The 18,984-nt window shown below is 45.6% G+C and overlaps 1 protein-coding gene across 1 annotated transcript in view; it reads right to left on the minus strand.

The window, feature by feature from the left end:
• Nucleotides 1-18,913, minus strand: part of LOC109453729 (WAP four-disulfide core domain protein 1) — a 62,354-nt gene extending 43,441 nt beyond the window's left edge. The window contains exon 1 of the mRNA XM_074314502.1: nucleotides 18,774-18,913. The gene's annotated coding sequence lies outside the window, so the exon portion shown is untranslated. The remainder of the gene's footprint in view (nucleotides 1-18,773) is intronic.
• Nucleotides 18,914-18,984: the final 71 nt, after the last annotated feature.

Consider the following 18,984-nt stretch of genomic DNA (forward strand, 5'->3'; position numbering starts at 1 on the left):
AAATACTGTATGATTCCACTCACATGAGGTACTTAGACTAGTCAGATTCATAGAGATAGAAAGTAGAATGATGATTGCCAGGGACTGGGGGGAGGTAGAAGTGGAAAGTTATCATTTAATAGGGAAGAGTTTCAGTTTTGCAAGTGAAAAAAATTCTGGAGATGGATGGTAGTGATGGTAGCATAACAATGTGAAAGTATTTAATGCTACGAAACTGTACACTTAAAATGATTAAAATGATACATTTTACATTATGCATATTTTTATTTATATAACTTATAATTATATGCATATATTTATTTATATAAGTTATTAAAAAACACCGCAAAAGACTCTGAAACTCATCTGCACTATGAAAAATATGTCTGGTAACTGACTAAAGTGGGAGACCCTGCCTGGGTCACGGAGGTTGGAGCCTCCAGCACAAATGGTGGAATCCAGGTGTCTGAGGAAGATTTAGGGGGCATCAGGACCTTTCAGCATCCCTGAAACCTTTTGCCTAGCAGAACAGCCCTGCAGGATGATGGAATTAACCAGGTTGAGCCCAAGGAGCTAAAAGAAGAACAACTTCCAGAACAGGGAACTTTTTCGTCTCCTCCTCGGTGGGATCAAAATTATAATATGGGTCTTAACGTTACAAGAAAATATTAAACAATGTTAAAATAAAAGATCTCCCAGTCCTCAGGCTGATCTTGCCTGGGAATGATGCTGGCCTGGAGATATAGCTGCTTCAGAGGCCACAGGTATGAACCATATGTGAATCTGATGCTCAGACAGTTTTGTTTGGGATGTCAGGTATTTAAATTTTCTTTGTAATTTGCTAACATTTTTAAATAGCAAAGTTTTATATAAAAATCCATTATTTCCAGCCAGCTTTGTTCAAGCTTCTCTTGAACAAAGAGTGTAGTCACGTGACAGCAATCAGCTGTTCCTGAGTATTGGTGACCCCTTCAAATGGGGTTCAGTTCACCACAATCCCTACCACTCCCTATTGTCTCCCACTCCCACCCAGCCAACCTGTGTTTGTGACCAGCTCCTTCCCCACTAGTGAGAGTTTCCCATCTGTATGCAATGGAACAAGAATTACAGACTCTGAGAATACCTTATACAGAACAGAAAGTTTACCAATAATCTAGGTTAAGTCCATTTTATAGATGGGGAAACTGAGGACCAAAGGAAATAAACAACTTGCCCAGGAATTCCAAGTCATCAATGAGCTGCATTGAAATGAGAAATTAGGTCTCTAGGACCCTATTTCTGCTTTCTAGCTGTTCTCATGGCCTTAAAACACACACATCTGCACATACCCATGCATGCATGCGCACGACCCCACTACCCTTGGCAACAATATTAACAGCAGTGGATGTTTTACTGATTGTTTGCTACAAACCCGGGAGGCACCCAGCAGGCCATGCCAACAACACTGCTATATTGAAGACACTGCTGTTTTCCCATTGGGATGATGACGCTCAGCCAAGAAGGGAAGCGTCCTGCCTGAGGTCACACGGCTTGGAGGAGGCTGAGCTGCAGTTTCTGTGTGGGGCTGTCCAATTACCCAGTACTTAACCACAATTGCAAATTCTGCACCATTAAGCCACAGTTACCATCTCACCCTCTAAAAATTACATCAACCCCAGGCGTTTAATAACTGTGAGCTGGAAAGGAAATCGGCCTTGATGATATTGAACTCAAATTCCTACTCTGGTCTCTGCAGACACAAGGATCAGAATGAGGCTGTGGGAATCCATTCAATTGCTTCGTTATAGTGCTTTCATCATCAATGGATTTGATAACGAATAGCTTACATTCTGCCCAAAGCAATAGTGAGTCTTCTGTGTGATTTCTGCCAGCTTAAGTGCCCCCATCAAAATCATGGGGTTTATTTTTCTTTCTAAATACGTTTGCAAATGGTTATGTCTCATTCTCAAATCGGTACATCATGAACACGAAAAGACAGAGTGATGGAAAGCCTCACTGAAAACTTTCTGTGAACAATTGTATCAATTGTTTCTATGAACAATTATATCAATTCTGTCGAACCGCCCCAGAGAAAGAGTGGACGTAAAAGTCATAGAGTCTTTGAACTTGGGTTCAAATTCCTGCTCTGGTCTTTGGAAGCTGTGTGACCCTGGGCCAGGCACTCAGCTTCTCCGGGCCTTAGCATCTTTATCTGTGCGACTGGATTGATACACCTGTATCAGAGACCTGCTGAATCAAGTCAGAGTGAAACACATGGTGGAAGTTTGTAAATTAGAACTCCTTACGCAGATGTCCGCTGCTATTCACCTTTCGTCAAGAATGAAGAGCATGCCAGCAGTATTTGACAATTTGGACCCCCTGGGTTTTAATCTACATTTATTCTGTCTCAAGTGCAAATGCATTTCCTTAAATAATTAATTTCTTTTCCTACTCTCATCTTCAAAGCCCTTGACACCTGCAGTCGGAGTAAGATGATGCAAAGGAAAGCACTTCAGAGAAATTAAAGAGAGGACAGATTGGACACCGGGGTTCAAAACTTAAGAAGTGCTGCTCCTCTGCCTTTTTGCACACTGCGCTGTTGGAGCTGGAACTCAGGTACATCTGAGCCAGGGCAGCGGGCCTGTGGCTGAGAGGTCAGCACACACGCCTCACCAGAGGCTTTGATACTTTCTTACATTCCAGTTACACTCTTGGCCACCAGACAGGGCCGTGCCCAGAGACACTCTGGACATCACGTAATTTATTGTTATAGGAACCACAAAGTGCACCAGGGCTGACCCAACAACCAGGGGCAAAGAAGGCCTGCGGAGTTACTCTGACATGTGACTCCAAGGTGACAAAGGACAGCCTGTTGTACCAGGGAGAGGAGGTCCCCTGGACAAGATGGCTGGCCTGGTCTTCCCAGCCCCCAAAGCCTACTGGTATGTGTATTTCCATACTTTGAGTATACACTCTACAGAAGGGTCTTTTTGATCCACCAGAGCTGTGTTTTCTATGGTGATCATAAAAACCTAGTTCCCGCGGTAATCCAGAAGGCCCCTCTGGGCAAATGGTCTTGCCTCTGTCATCTTTTCAGCCACAGGAAATAAAAGTCATCAGGTCCTCTGCATCTGTCAGTGGTCTGCCATCCTCACCTTTCCTCATTAAAAAAAAATGAGTTTGCCTTTTAGATCACAAAAAATATATATTTAGAAATTAATTTTGTTATATTATGTTTATAAGGATGTGTAGCAGCGTGATTAAGGGTATAGACTCAGCTGTTAGACCCCCTCACTGCTGTGTGACCTTGGACAAGTGGTGTAACCTCTCTGAGCTTCTGTTTCCTCACCTGTAAAAAGACAATATGAAGAGCTCCTATCTCAAAGTTATTGGGAGGGTCAACTGACATCACGATGAAAAGCACGCACCAAGCCCTCAAGCATTTACTATGAAAGGTATTGAAAAGGGTCTGGAAATATGTAGGACAGGATGGAAACAGTGATTCTTTGTTGAGAGGAGAGTGTGCATTTGGATTTTCATTTACATAGACATAAATGTACAAGTATGAAAATAACATATGCTCATTGTAGAAAATTTAGAAAATGTGGAACATTCTTTGTAAGAAAATAAATCTAATTTTCTGTAACCCCAGCACCATATCCCCAAGGGAGAGATAAGAGTTTGTTAATAAAAATTCTGATCATTAGCCAGGTAGGCCATACAGGGGATGCAGAAAAATAAACACAAAATGTCCTTTCCTTTGGGTTCTGGTCATAGCTTCCAAGCACAGTGCCCAGGAGACAGAGGTCAGGAAACTGTCTCCCGCTGCATTCAGTTCCTCTATTTATCCCTCCACCCAGTGCTTACTGTTTGCCCATTCCACACCAGCCTTTATATCAGGAGCATATGTGACAAACTTCCAGCTCTGGCCCAACTCGATACTCTGTAATCGAGCTAGATTTGAGCCCACCTCTTCAGCCCCAGGCCAGCTCTGTTCCCAGGATACAGTGCTGCCAGGGTCTCAGTTTTCCACTCTGGGTGCAATGACCAAACCATCACCCCACTTCTCCATCACGGTTCACTTGTCCAGACTGCTCTAAATACATTGCCCTGTCTATCCTTCGTATTTATTGAGCTAGGAAGGAGATTGAGTGCAAAAGCCAAAATTTCTGCTGATGGCAAAACAAGTCAAAACAAACATTTTCTTTTAGGATAACAAATGTTTTTTGTGGTCCAGCAGAGAACAAAACTTCTGTGTTTAAAAAAAAAAAAATCAGGTCAATTATTCTATTGCTTTTAGCTTCTCAATCTTGCCTGATTAAATATGTACTCTATAATACTGAGGATCTATAGGACAGCATATTTTCCTAGTGACCTTCTCATTCCCCTCTAAGGAAAATCACTGCCCTAGATTTTCAAAATCTTCATGAGGACAGAATATATCTGGAGCAAACAGCTTTTTAAAGGTGTGAAAGCAAATTATGAGATTTTTCTAGCAATGAAACTGGGTTTATGCACCTGATAAAACACACACACACACACACACAAGATGCTATTAGATATTAGAAACAATTAAGACCCTGTTATCTCTTTTAAAGTTATTATTAATAATACCACTAAGAATAATCTCTAACTTTGTTTGCTTTATGCTGGACACTGTGCTAAGTGCTTTCCATGCATTGTCTTATTTAATCCTTACAACAGTCCTACCTTTGAGGTAGATACTCTTGGCTTATTATTGGCCCCATTTTACAGATGAGGAAACTGAGTTTTAGAGAGTCAAAGTAATTTGCCCAAGGTTACAAAGCTAGACATCAAAAGAACTGACATTTGAACCCAGGCAGCCTGACTCCAGGGCTTGCAAGCTTAATCTCCACATTATACTTGAGCTTTCTGTAAAAAAAAAGAACAATACAGATATAACATATAAGCAACAACAAAATAGAAATCATGTCTAAAGTTTCCATTCAGAAACAAACACTTAGCAGCTTGATAGGTACTCTTCCATTTTATTTTTCCTTTGCTTTCTTCACTTACCAAATGTAGCATGAACATTCTCTCATGTCAATAGGCATATTTTTTGTTTTGTTTGAGTTCCATGGGCATACGTTACTGGAAGCTCCACCCCCAAGATTGGAGGAATCAATAAAACGAAGATAGCATGACTGGATAAAAACCCCAAGGACAACAGTTGGAACTGGGAACAAAGATTGAATCTGGAGGTCTGCTCTCCCCCTGGTATCTGCCACAGCCTCGTGGTTTATTATGAGATATGGGTTGTTGTAAGTCATCAGAAATGACCAAAGAGGAAGGAAATTGTAAAGAAGCAGTAGCTGCTTGAGCATGACCACAAACTCTTAGACACTTTTTCCATTGAGAGGTGGGCTGTGTCCCCTCCCTTTGAGTGTAGGTGGGCCTGTGACTGCTTTGACCAACAGAGTGCAGCCAAAGGGACATCATGTGATCTTTGAGGTTGGGTCGTAAAAGACTACACAGCACCCACTTGGTTCACAGGAATATAAGCCACCCTGTTAGAAGTTCACCCACCCACTCAGGCTGCCATGTTGGAGAGGCCAGCTAGAGGAGCTCTGGCCAACTGTCCCAGCTGAGCCCAACCTTTTGCCATCCCTGCCTGGGTGCCAGACATGTGACTGAAGAGATCATCTTGGAAGTGTCTTCTCCAGCCGCAGATGTTTGAGTCACCTCAGCATGTGGGTCTTCCAGCCAAGTCCCCAGATATCATGGAGCAGACACAAGTGCGTCTTGCTGTGCCCTCCCCAAATTCCTGTCCCACCGAATCCATAATTTTTATTTTTTATCCATAATAAATGGTCACTATTTTACGCCACTAAGTTCGGGATGGTTTGTTTCATAGTATTAGAATCCTGGAACAGAATTTGGTACCTGGAGATGGGAACTGACCGAAACAAAGCAAAGCTCGGACGTTGCTCTGCTTGCATGTGAAACATTACAAGCATCATGAGATCAAAATTCCCCAAAGATATGGCCCCATCGACCTTCCCTACCTGGGTCTCCAGGAGGTACATTTGCCTGTGAAAGGAGATCAAAATGTAATTTTAAAAAAATCTTTTTTTAATGCCTCTCATACCAACATGGAATGAACATGTGTCAAAAATTTATCGTATGTACTTAGAGAGGGAGCCAATGGGATGGGAAAGCTGATCCAAAAAGCACTTGAGGACTTAGTATTTATAGGCACTCAAGAAAATTGGGATAAGATGGCTGGAGGAGATACAGAACTGGTGACTGTTCTGCAGGGCAATGAAACCATAACTTTTAGGATTTCTTTGTAACAGACAGAAATCATATTCATCTCTACAAGGCACAAATTTGCAAGTTAACATGTTCACTTCAGAATCTGGACCCTAAAGAATAGTAAAAAGAGTTGCATAAAGGCACAATTCCTTAGAGAATTAAATATAAATAATTCCTGGACAGGCCTGTTAGTCAAAGCTACGGTGTAACATTGAAAGGACATACAGGCATCCATTTGCCTTCCTTTCAAGTTTTTCATCCTTTTCCTATTGACAGTTCTGATGGCAGGAATACATGCCACCAAGACCACATACTGCCAGTTGTACTTGGAACCTTGGCTCCCCTCCTCCAAAATGGCCCCAGTTCCAACATCCTGAACTTGGACCTCAGTCTCTGCCTCCCCACTTCAGCCACTGTCCTCCGGGAGACCTCAGCTCTCAGCCCCCCCCCAGTTTCCCCAAGTCCCCAGTCCCCACTGCCTCCCTTTCCTCCATTAGGTCCCTCTGGCCCCCAAGGCCCCAGAACACTCAAGCTTCTCAGACCTACTACCAGATGGATGATTTTAAAAGCAGACAAATCTTCCAAATCATGAGGGGAAAAAAGAAAAACCTTGCTATTCATATAGATTCTGATGGGTTACATTCATTTATTCTTTGGCCAATTTCACATCCAACATATCTCATTACATTTAAAAATAATAGTCACTTTGTTGTCTCATTTTGAAGAAGATTATCTGAAGTAGGTACAAAGTGTACCGAGGAGTCGTACCAATCATAAATTAAATAAGCTCCTTACAGCCAAAAGATTTCAAAAGCACAATAATAAATACATGTTCCCACAAAGCAAAGCAAAGCAAAGACTTCTTTGATGTGGGATGGTGGTGCAATTAAGAAATTTGATATTACGTGAGATGAGGTAAGACCATCTGGCAATGGACTTGCTTCTCTGCCTCCCTGTGCCCACCCAGGAGGGACCCGCCTGGCCACCAACAGCGAAGGCTTCCCAGGCTCAGGAGTTCTCACCTCCTGCCATTTGGCATTTTCACATACCACCCCCCCCCCGCCACCTTCAACCCTGGAGAGACATGACTCTTGCAGAATGACACTGGTGAACGCTGTCCTGCCACCATACCACACTCTCCGCTAACACTCTCACTCAACCCCCTCTGTCACTGTTGGGCAATCTGTCTGCCAGGGACTCACTGGAGCCCAGTGTGCACCCACTAATGTGGGGAAGAGAGCTGTCTTGTTGAAAAAGGGAGGATCCTGGAGGCAAGAAGTTGGGGAATCACAGTTGACATCCAGTCCTCAGCCTAGGAGAGGCGCTTCGCCTGTCAGCCTGTTCAGGGAGCTGAGCAGATCCCCAGGAGGGGAAGCAGCTTTATCTACCTTGTCCCAAACGTACTTGGCACACAGCTTTTCCTGTAGAGGCCTTGTGGTATGCATGTTGAGGATGGCTCCTCTGAGGATAGCCACACAGGTACACTTTTCCTTGGGGCGGAGGATGGGTGCAGGAGAAGGCCCCCTCTGAGACTGCCTTTCCACCCTTTTATAGGAAGTTATTCCCAACCTGACAAAGTGCTATGACCCCTGTGGGAGTTTTGTTTGCTGAGCCACACAGACTCCCAGCTAGGCTGTTGTTCAGAATCCCTAGGACACTCTAAAAGGGCCTCCCCAGCCCACCAGGTGCCCTTGGGGTTCTCTTCAAGGCTCTCTAGGAGGTCCTCTTGGCAGGAAGACAATCCTGCCTAGACCCCCAATGACCAGGCAGAAGCATTTCACCATATTGGGGGATACACTGAGATCAGCCTATTTCTACACCTTTCAAGCCTGAATTCAGGTTCATTCCCTGCCTCTCAGCCATGTCAACAGAAGTTTGTTGCCATTAATCTAATGCCAACAAGAGTCCTTAATCTGACGTGTGGTAAAAGAAGAAACTTTCTTCAAGTAAACTGTTTACAAAGTGGGAAACGCAGCCTCCAGAGGGGACAAAAAGTGCACCTAAGAGACGAAGAGAAGGCTGCCTTTTATAGAGAAAGTTCCTGCCCTGCTTCCTGATTGGCCCATTTTATGCAAATAAGGAATCCAAATTTGCATAGCACTGTCCCGATTGGTTGGCTTCTCAAGTTCTGATTGGTTGTTATGGAGCCCCTCTGGTCAGTATAAAAAAAAAATGAGGATATAACTGTGTAGTTCTGATTAGATGGCACAGGTCTCTCAGCCCATTGGTCAAAAGATGATACCGGGAACTCCTCTATAAGGGTTCACTCAGCCAGCAGGAGTACAGTGTAGGAGGCTGACAGCTCAGTCTGTGGCTTTCTCCTGAAATACAGAATGAATGAGAGACCCCCTTCAGCAATGGCTCCTAGACTCTAGTTTTGAATTTGTGCTTAGTTAACCATAAGGAGTCCTTGGCAGATATATTCCTTCTTGAGGTTCACATTCAAGGACCTGGCCATCCTTCAAGTGCTCTCCAGGTCTTCCAAGACCCAGAGGTACTCTGTCCTTCCTCTTATCTCACAGTACCCAGAGGAAAGTCATTGCTTTACACATCACCTTGCCTTCTGGGTCACCCCTCACTTGCCTGCTCCTCCTCAGCCCAAACCTCCCTGGAGGGGCTGCTGAGGAGACTCACATTTGAGCCTCTCGCCCTGAGCTCTTCTCTGGGCTCCACCCTCAAATTCCCGAACACCTGCAGTGGGATGACATTGTCTTTCCCCAAAACTCTCCTCCTCCCTTGCTTCCCGTTTGGGTTACTGCCCTTCTTGAAAGACCAGGAATCTTGGGGTCACCATAGCCTTCTCCAGCTCCTCCATTCCCTGCATCCCACCTTCCACCCACCCAGTCCCCACACACACCCTGCCAATGCCCCTCATGCTCCTCATGAAACATTCCCGCATCCCCCCCACCTCCCTCCTTCTCGTCCTTACCATCTCCCTCACACATTCTTTTCATGACCTCCTAACGGAGGAACCTTCCTTACCTTTTGTCTTCATCTGGTCTTCGCATCCCATCCGAGATGTATTTTCCCTGAGGTACATCAGGGAAATATTCTGGTCATATTCTTTTTTTTTTTTTTTTAAAGATTTTACTGGGGAAGGGGAACAGGACTTTATTGGGGAACAGTGCGTACTTCCAGACCTTTTTTCCAAGTCAAGTTGTTGTCCTTTCAATCTTAGTGGTGGAGGGCGCAGCTCAGCTCCAGGTCCAGTTGCCGTTGCTAGTTGCAGGGGGCGCTGCCCACCATCCCTTGTGGGAGTCGAAACCAGCAACTTTGTGGTTGAAAGGACTCACTCCAACCAACTGAGCCATCCAGGAGCTCAGCAGCAGCTCAGCTCAAGGTGCCGTGTTCAATCTTAGTTGCAGGGGCGCTGCCCACCATCCCTTGCGGGAGTCGAACTGGCAACCTTGTGGTTGAGAGGACGCATTCCAACCAACTGAGCCATCTGGGAGCTCAGTGGCAGCTCAGCTCAAGGTGCCGTGTTCAATCTTAGTTGCAGGGGGTAGAGCCCCCCATCCCTTGCGGGACTTGAGGAATTAAACTGGCAACCTTGTGGTTGAGAGCCCACTGGCCCATTTGGGAATCGAACCGGCAGCCTTCGGAGTTAGGAGCATGGAGCTCTAACCGCCTGAGCCACCGGGCTGGCCCCTGGTCCTATTCTTTTTGAGTTCTTTCGATGACACTGTGAAGCCCTTGGAATAAGATCCAAGTGCACAAACCAGCATTTAAAGCCATGTTCTCTCTGACCCCTGTCACCCTTTTTATCTGTAACTGTCCTTTTGAGCTGATCGTACACTCTAGTCCCTGTCCACGTCAGCCCTCATTCCTGCACTCCCCTTAGCCCCCAATGCCTCTGTCAGTGTCATTGCTCAAACTCCTACTTGTACTTCCACGCCCAGCTCAAATGTCCCTTCCTGCAAAAATCTCCCTTGGATTCTCCCAATTAGAATCACTCTCAAATTTCTCTGTCCTCCCAAGACTCAGTGGTTTACCCCATTAATGTTTCTCTAAATCTGTCTTTGCTATAGTCAGTTGTGAGTCCGTCTCCCCAGCGTGCTGTCCTGAAATCCAGGGCTGTGTCTTATTCACCCCTGAACACCACTCATGCTCCATAATCGAGCTCCATCAGTGGCAGAACTCAGTGGGGAGTGGAACTCTAGCAGGAGCTGGGCACCTTCAACATGACCTGTGCCGGCATCTTTGCAACAGGCCCAATACACTAGCCAATGCCCTGACCATTAAAAAATAACATTAATAAAATCATGACTTTATTATAGTTACCACTAGCTATTGTATTAGGTCATTATTGTCATAAGTATTTTTCTTTCTTTCTTTTTTTAATTTTATTTTATTAAATTTATTGGGGTGACAATTGTTAGTAAAATTACATAGATTTCAGGTGTACAATTCTGTATTACATCATCTATAAATCTCATTGTGTGTTCATCACCCAGAGTCAGTTCTCCTTCCATCACCATATATTCGATCCCCCTTACCCTCATCTCCCACCCCCCACGCCCCACCCCCCTTACCCTCTGGCATAAGTATTTTTCAAAATGATACATGAAGATTAAAAATAGAGTAAGTGAAAAGTAAAATTCAGGATCTTTGTAACCTTAAGGTTACCAGTCACAGCTTAATCTACACCTGGTCTCAGCTCACATTTCTTACTCAACCTTGAACCCTTCTGCTGGCCTCTGTTACCTCCTGAGACTGGGGCACAGACCCAGAATTTAGTTTTTGTGGAATTTGAAATGTTGGTGCCCTATATAGAACAGTTAGCAGCAGACAGACCTTGTTTTGAATCTGGATGATTATGGGCAAGTGTCTTAATTCCTCCAAGCCTCAGTGTCTCCATCTCTAAACTGGGAGAATAATTGGATCTACGACCTCTGATTATTGGGCCGTTGGAAGGGTTAAAATGTGTTATTTCATTCAGTGTGTGATACACTGAAGAGCTCAGCTATAAATAGTGAGGGTGTGCTGACCATTCTTCTTAGTGCCCCAGCCTGGCCCTCTCTAAGCTACAGAGAAACTGCTAGACTGTGCTGGTCTCTCTCCACTGTGAAAATTGCAGCTGTGAGTGCTGGGAGCTCACCTCGGGAAGGAGCAGTGGGGCTCCTCATCTGCCTTCCAACATTCCCTTCCCTGAGTTCCCACCACAGGACAAAAGATAAAAAGTGTTTTGGCCCAAATATCACCCCAGAAGCCTTGCTAATCACAAAAGGAAAGTGTTCCCTTACAACGCACACCTCTGCTTTGGCTACCTCACCCCAGCCATGCATCTCAGCATCATCCCCCAAGGACAGCCACACATCATGAGTTCCCAGCATCCCCACCTATGAAGCATTCTTGCCCAGACTATTTAACTCGAATGTATTCAATACTTGAGACCTAATTTCCAAAAATAGAGAGGAGAGAGGGCACCTGGGAACAATGGGATAAATCTGGAAGGAGGAACAGTCTATGAGACTGGCCTGATCTCTTTAAAAGTCAATGTCATGGGGTAGGGGGCAAGGGGAAGGTGGTGGGAGAGGACAGAGGACTGTTGGAGATCAAAAGAGTAAAGAAACATAATCACCAAATGTCATACGCGGTCCTTATTTGAATCTTGGTTTTTGAAAAATAACTGTAAAAGACATTTTAGAGACAGGGAAATTTGATTATGGACTGGGTGGTATTAGATGATATTAGGGGACTAGTGTTTACCGTGTTAAATGTGATAATGGTTTTGTGGTTATGTAGACAACTATCATTAATTTTCTGGATATCCATGCTGAAGAATTCAGAGTGAAATATCACAGTGTTTGCAGTTTACTCTGACGTGTTTCAGGGGGAAAATATATATATATATATATATTTTTTCAGTGTGACAAAATGCTAATAATTATGAGCCTAGGCAGTGAATAGGGATATTCATTGTACTAGTCTTGCAAATTTTTCACTTGTTTAAAAAATGTCATGATAAAAAGCTACAAGCACCTTGGGGGTCCAGGGGGGAGTTGAGACCTCAGCAAGTGTTCCGTTCTGTAATTCCCCCCAATAAGAATATAAAACGTGCAGTCTCCTTGGAGGGCAATCCTTCCTCCAATAAAAGGAACTCAGCTTCTAGAGCTCAGCTGCCTGGAGTTCAAACGCAAAGTATCCCTTTGTAGCAGCCGCTGTCTCTGACATTCTACAACTTCTGCAAACTGCCCTGAGGACAGACTTGTTTTGTCAAAACAGGGCTTGCGTTTTTCACTGGGGTTAATTACATCTTGAGCAATATTTTTCAACAGAAAGTTGAAGTGGTTGTGAGTGGTCCAATCACCTCTCTCCTTCCTTCCAGAAAAGGAAGGCAGAGGGAGGTGGAAGAAGGTAGGGCAAGTCTTTACTACTGACTTTCCTATGTCTTCAAGGACCTCAGAATTCCAGGAGAAATGCAAGGGAGGGAGGGAGGAACAGTGGGCATGGTCCAGGTAAAGACATATTGCTGAGTGTAACTATGGGCTTCAGTGGTGACTGACAAAAAATAGAGGTTCCGGGCTGGAGTAGCTTTGGAAGCCTGGCCACTTCAAAGCAATTCATTGTGATAAGCTAGTCATAACCAGGAGCCCAAGGCTGAATCCAGACCACTGATGCATCTTATTTGGCCCTCCATGGCAGTGGTGGTTAAAAACAAAACAACAACAGAAAACTCACTTTTAAAATTTAAATACAATTCCACAAATTCAACACACTGAGTAATCAGCCCCCAGACGAAACAGATCAAACAATATGACCAGCCCCCAGAACTCACTATGCACCCCCAAAGGTAATTATTTCCCTCGATTAGTTTTGCCTGTTGTTAAATTTTATATCAATGGAATCATGTATCTGCTCTTTTTTGTCTGGCTTTTTTCACGCAACCTGACTGAGATTCTTCCATGTTGTCACAAATGGCTGTAGTGCACGCATTCTCACTACTGTATGATATTCCACTGTGTGACTATACACAATTTATTTACCAATTCTCCTGTTAGTGGGCATTCCACTTGGCGGCTGTTATAAAACAATGCTGTAACCAGCTTTCTAAGCCATGCCCTTGGTACGCACATGTGCGCATCTGTCGTGCAGGGTGTCATGCGGGCTCTCAGCTCCCGCTCCCCACAGAAAAACGCAGGATATGGTGAGGGCAAAAAGGAACACCCATGGAACCATAGACAGGGGAGTCATACCACTATAGTCTTGCTGGCGGCTGGGTTGCAGACACAGGAAACAGGATTCACACAACCTGCAACCTGCTGCCTGCTTCTCTGTTAACCAACCAACCCCACTTGCTAACTTCAATCCGTGCTTGCTGGCTCAGCCACCATCTTCTTGCTAGCCCCCCATTTGCTGCTGGCGTAGCCATGGCAGTTATATTAGTGGCCAATGGCTCACTGGTTACAGCTGACGGCCAACTAGCCACAACTGATGACCATCCAATCACAGTTGATGGCCATTTACTACCTGAGTGAGCACCTTTCCACGTGAGGGTGAGAGCCTGGAAACTGCACTCCTGGCTCTGTCCCCACAGAATTTCTCATGGGTATTCATGAAGGAGTGGAATTGTTGGATCATCAGACATGCACCAGTGTAGCCCCATGGCACCTTATGAATTACTGAGATAGTTGGTAACATTTAGAACTTGAGAGAGTTAGCATAAACATCAGGATTATAGCTCTTCTTCCAAAGTGTAAAAATGCTGCCACACTGGTCCCACATTCTACCTTTGTGAGTTGAGGGTTTGGGGTCCCCATTTTGCTGCAGCACCCACCAGCCTGCCTTGCATCACCCACCTGGCTCCTGGTGTCACCTCGACTTTAGGACTCTTGGTGGTAAATGATCCACATGTGCTTTTACTTCCAGTCCATAATGAAAATTACTGAGCTGCCTTGGTTTCCCCAATGAGGTCATGCTGAATGAGCCCAGTGGCCCAAGGCTGTGATCAGGTCATTCCAGTGGCGTCTGTAGCCTTGGCCACTAACAAAATCTCCCTGATGGGGTGTGGTTGTGGTTACGACAGCTGAAGGCAGGGCAGGGTCCACCAACTGCTCTTTGTCTAGCACCTTCCAGGTGCTTCCTTCTGTCCATCCCAGCTCCTCTGCAGGCCTCCCTCCAGCCCCACAGTCACCGCCTTATTTAAGCGCGTGTCACCTGCAGTCCCATCTGGTAAATCAGCTCTTTCTTCCAGGCTGACTTCTCCTCTGCACTGGTACGAGGATGCCTTTTAATTTAACTTAAAAAAAATAAACGTTTGAATCACTACATGCCCACAGTTTTTTTTTTTTTTTAAATTAAACCATAGAAAATGATAGCGAAAAGGAAATTTCCTTCCCCTCTCCTCCCTTCTCCAAACCTCTTGGTTTCCCTCCCTAGAGGCAACCACAGTTTCTAGTTTTTTACCCATTTTTCAGAAATAAATATTTTATGCATACACACACACACACATACACTCACCCCTTGTCTATTTTTACACAAACCAGCGCATTCAGTATAATCTGTTCTGCACCTTGCACTTTATGCGGCTTGCTGGTCCCTCCACATCGGTATATATAGATTCCCGTTTCCTTTATAACAGCTGCAGAGTTTTCTCTCGCCTTTCTGACCAGCGTTTATTCAATCAGTCCCCTAACGAGGGTTATTTCAGTCATTTGCAGTCTGCTGCTATCACAAACAATGCTGCAATGAATATCTTTATACACATGTTTTGTGCACATGCACCAGCATATCTGCAGAATAAATTCCTAGATATGTGATTGTAAACCAAGGGGTGTCTGCATTGCTTGTTGGTCAACAGTGCCAAATTGCCCTTTGAAAGGGTGGTACCAATTTACACAGCCTCCCGCAATGTCGGAGTGAGCCAAAGTGAGCTCCGGAAAATGCATACCTGATCGTGTCACTCCTGAGTGCAAGCATCCATTCCCAACCCAGGCTGCACATTACAGTCACCTAGGGAAATTTCAAAGCAATTCTATATGTAGGTCCCCAAACCGCAAAGTTGATTTCACAGATATGGATGTGGCCCAGTCATTGGAATGTTTAAAAAGCTCTCCAAGGTGATTCTAGAAGGTTCCCGAGTAAAGAACCACAGCTTTAATCTCCAGTGGCTCCCCCAGGCCGGTGTAGAGTCCACAGTTCTCAGCAAGGGAGAGAAGCCCATCATTTTGGATGTCCACCTGCCTCTCTGCTCTCCTGTCTTGCTTTGCATCCCTGCTGATCTCCCATCAAGATTTACCCCGGGTCATGCCTTGGGGAGCGCTGCCCTGGCCTCCCTGGTGAGCTGTGTGTGCAGTGATATACGGAGCCCACTGGCATAGGCTTGCAAGAAACCCTCATTAGCATCTCTTCCCTGCTCAGCATTCAAGGATGTTATGTCATTAGCACAAAATTGGTCATGGTAGGAGTATTTACACTACAGTAATTGGCAAACTCTACAATCAGGACTTTTCTTCCCCTCAGAAAGCCAGTTATTATCATTTAACAGCACACCATTGTTTATTGCCTCTTCTGCTCACTCATGGCACCCTGAGACTCACCCACTCCAGCTCCTCTCATCTTTGTAATTTCTAATCGAGCATTTACCAAGTGCCAGGCACTGAAATCAGTGCTTCCCGTGCATTAACTCACTCACTCCTTACAATAACCATTATTGTCACTCTTTACAATAACAACTATCATTACCACGTTTTTCCTGAGGCACACAGAGGAAAGGTGACTTGCCCAAGGTCACACAGCCAGTGAGAAAATAGTCACAGCAGAGTGGATGGTCAAAAAATATTTGTTGCATGCATGGATGGATCCCAACTTCTGGAAGCAGGTGTTGGGAGGCCTGGCAAAACAGACGAGGCAAGACCTTCTCCTCAACAAATTGCAAGTATCTCTGATGGTTGCTGTGTGACCTGCCTGCCCCACCCCCAGTCAGGGCTTGTATTGCTGTTGTAATAAATACCACAAATTTAGGAGCTTAAAACAGGACACATTTATTATCTTACAGTTCTGGGGACCAAAAGCCCAAAATGGGTCTCACTGGGCTGAAAAGATGTCCAAGACTTAATCCCCGAGACCTGTAAATGTAATACTGACACGGCAGAAGGAATGGTGCAGGTGTGATTGAGTTAAGGTTCTTAAAATTCAGAGATTATCCTGGATTATCCAGTGGGCTCAATGCAATCACAAGGGTCCCAATAGGAGGGGGGTAGGCTGGTCCGAGTAGGGGATGGAGTAGGAGATGTGAGGACAGTTGCAGAAAGTAGAGAGATGTAGCCACAAACCAAAGAATGCAGGTGGCCCCTAAGAGCTGGAAACGGATTCTCCCCTACAGGAATAGCCCTGACAACACACTGGTTTTAGCCCCATAAGACCCATTTTGGTTTCCTGGTCTCCAGAACTGCAAGGTAATATGTGTGTGTGTTGTTACAGCAGCCATAGGAGACTCATACATGGTTACTTTATCAGAAATACATGACAGGCGGCAGTCCTTTAGAAGAGAGTAAGGATGGGCTAGCATGGATTGTCCTGCATCCTGGACTTCCAAGATGCTGGAAAGGGCTAGGCCCCACCCCTGGCTCCCTTCCTTAGTTAGCTGAGTTCAAGTACACACAAGAGGGAGGAACACTGGGGGACAGGAAGGCAGTGGCATTCAGCTAATAGATGACTGGAACTTTACCAAGCCCTGTGGAAGGACTCAGTGAATGCTTTGGGGCAGAGGCTGACAGCCCTGGGCACCAGGCTAAAGACAAAGGGCCTCTAGGTTGGGCTAAGTGACAATGCTGACAGAAGGCAGTGGGGCTGTGGAAAGAGCACTGGACTATGAGTCCTAACTGAGCCTGGCCCTGCCATTGACTGGCCGTGGGAGCTCAGACAATTCTACCCTCTTCTCTTGGTCTCAGTTCCTCTATGAGTTGTCAGAGGCTTGTACGAGATTAGCACCTCTCAACTTTTCCTTTAAAATACTTTTTAAATGCAGACTCTTTCCTTCAAACAAAATCTTTCTTGTGTGACTTGAGTCCCACTTAACAGCTTGCTGTTATTATAAATATTATAACAGCAAGCCCTTAAGTGGGACTTGCTTCACCCCAGACACTTTGTCAAGCGCCTTTTAAATGTAAATGAATTTGTTCAATACAATAGATAGGTACGTCCTATAATTTTCATTTCACAAATGAGTGAATTGAGGTTCAGAAACATGCTGAAGGTCACCGAGGAGGGAAGTGATAATTTGTTGATTTGAACTCACACACTCCAGACCCAAAGAGAACTGAAAGGCAGGGGGACAGGTTGGGGGAGAGTTAGCCAGAGGTTGAGATAAATAATAAAGAGCCGGGGGAGGAGGGGAGACAGAGAGAGGAGAGGAAAAAAAACCCAGCATGAGCTCAAAAGATCATTTTGGTGTCTGGTCCATGAGAGGTGTTGGAGCAGGTGTGAGGAAAGGGAGCAGAACTGGGGAGGGGGCAAAGAAGGGTCTCCATCACTAACAGGTGCCCTGGGGTCTCTTGAGTGGGCTGAGTGTGGAGACGGGGCCTGTGGGGCCTTGGCATTTATTTGGGTTACACTTATAGAGTCACGATGGGAAACTGATCTGAGAAGAGCTGCCATAGTAAGGCGGGGAGTCTCATCTTGGTGTCCTCTCTTTTGTCACCCCTATTCCAGTCCCCTCAGTCATTTCTGCAGCACCCTCAGTTTTCAATCATACTATTCGAAAACCACTGCCCAAGACCACCTCCATTCGATCGGCTTTTCTGCTCCTGTATGGATTCGTCCCCATCGCTAGCCCAGGCCACGGAAAGCCCACTGAGACCAGCAGCTCTTGCCACCCCCTCCGTGTGACTGTGGAAGACCCAAGCTCAGACCTTCCTCATTCCCAGATCCTCACCTCAGAACTCAAAGTCTCTGTTAAGTGCAGATTCCAACCAGCAAGGTGACCTTGAGCATGCCTCTTCCCTCGGCCTCCAGACCTCATCTGCAAAACGGAGCTAATAATGATAACTCCCCGTTGGAAGCCAAGAGACGGGGCCTCAGAACCTCTTAAGAAAATTAAGAAGAGCCAGTGTACATTGAGCACCTACATGAGAAGATGGTTTTGCAATTTCAGCCCATCACTGCTTCGACTGTCCTCACTTGACCAGTGAGAAAACTGAGGAGCAGAGAGGACAAGTGACTGAGCAAGGACACGCAGCAAGGTAGTACAGAGCCGCGGCTGGGCCCCAGAGCCTAGAAGTATGCCTCGTCTCGCCAGCACCGCACCAGCCATACCCACAGACGGGGACTGCTCTGTGGCTTCTGGTGTGACCTCCCCGAAACCCCTATTATTCTCTTTTTTTTTTACAAATGAGGCTCAGAGGTACTGACACCTGCCCAAGGTCACCAGACATTCACATTGGAGTTGGGGATCCAGGTGTATGTCATTCTAGGTTCACACCTCTTCCTGGTCCATCATGCACTGGGAACTCCCACCCAGTGCTGAGAGACTGGGTTCCTCTGAACGTGTCCCAGGCCTGGGCTGATTCAAAGCAGCAAAAAGTTCTTGTAGCCTCTACCTGAGCACCTGCCCACTGTCAGCACACACCGAGGAGCGTCCAGGTTGCCAAGGACAGGTAGCTGCAGATTCCCCGGCCTCAAGTTGTCCTCTGCTCCTTCCGAGTTATGCTTCTCCTTGGAGGAGAGGGGAGGATGGCTCTCCTTGCTTTCCAGGCGGTTGGCAGAGCGGCGGCTGCTGCTGCTCCTGTCTGCTGCCTGGCTGATGGAGAG

The sequence above is a fragment of the Rhinolophus sinicus genome, linkage group LG11, assembly GCF_036562045.2.
Source record: "Rhinolophus sinicus isolate RSC01 linkage group LG11, ASM3656204v1, whole genome shotgun sequence".
Classification (NCBI taxonomy): Eukaryota; Metazoa; Chordata; class Mammalia; order Chiroptera; family Rhinolophidae; genus Rhinolophus; species Rhinolophus sinicus.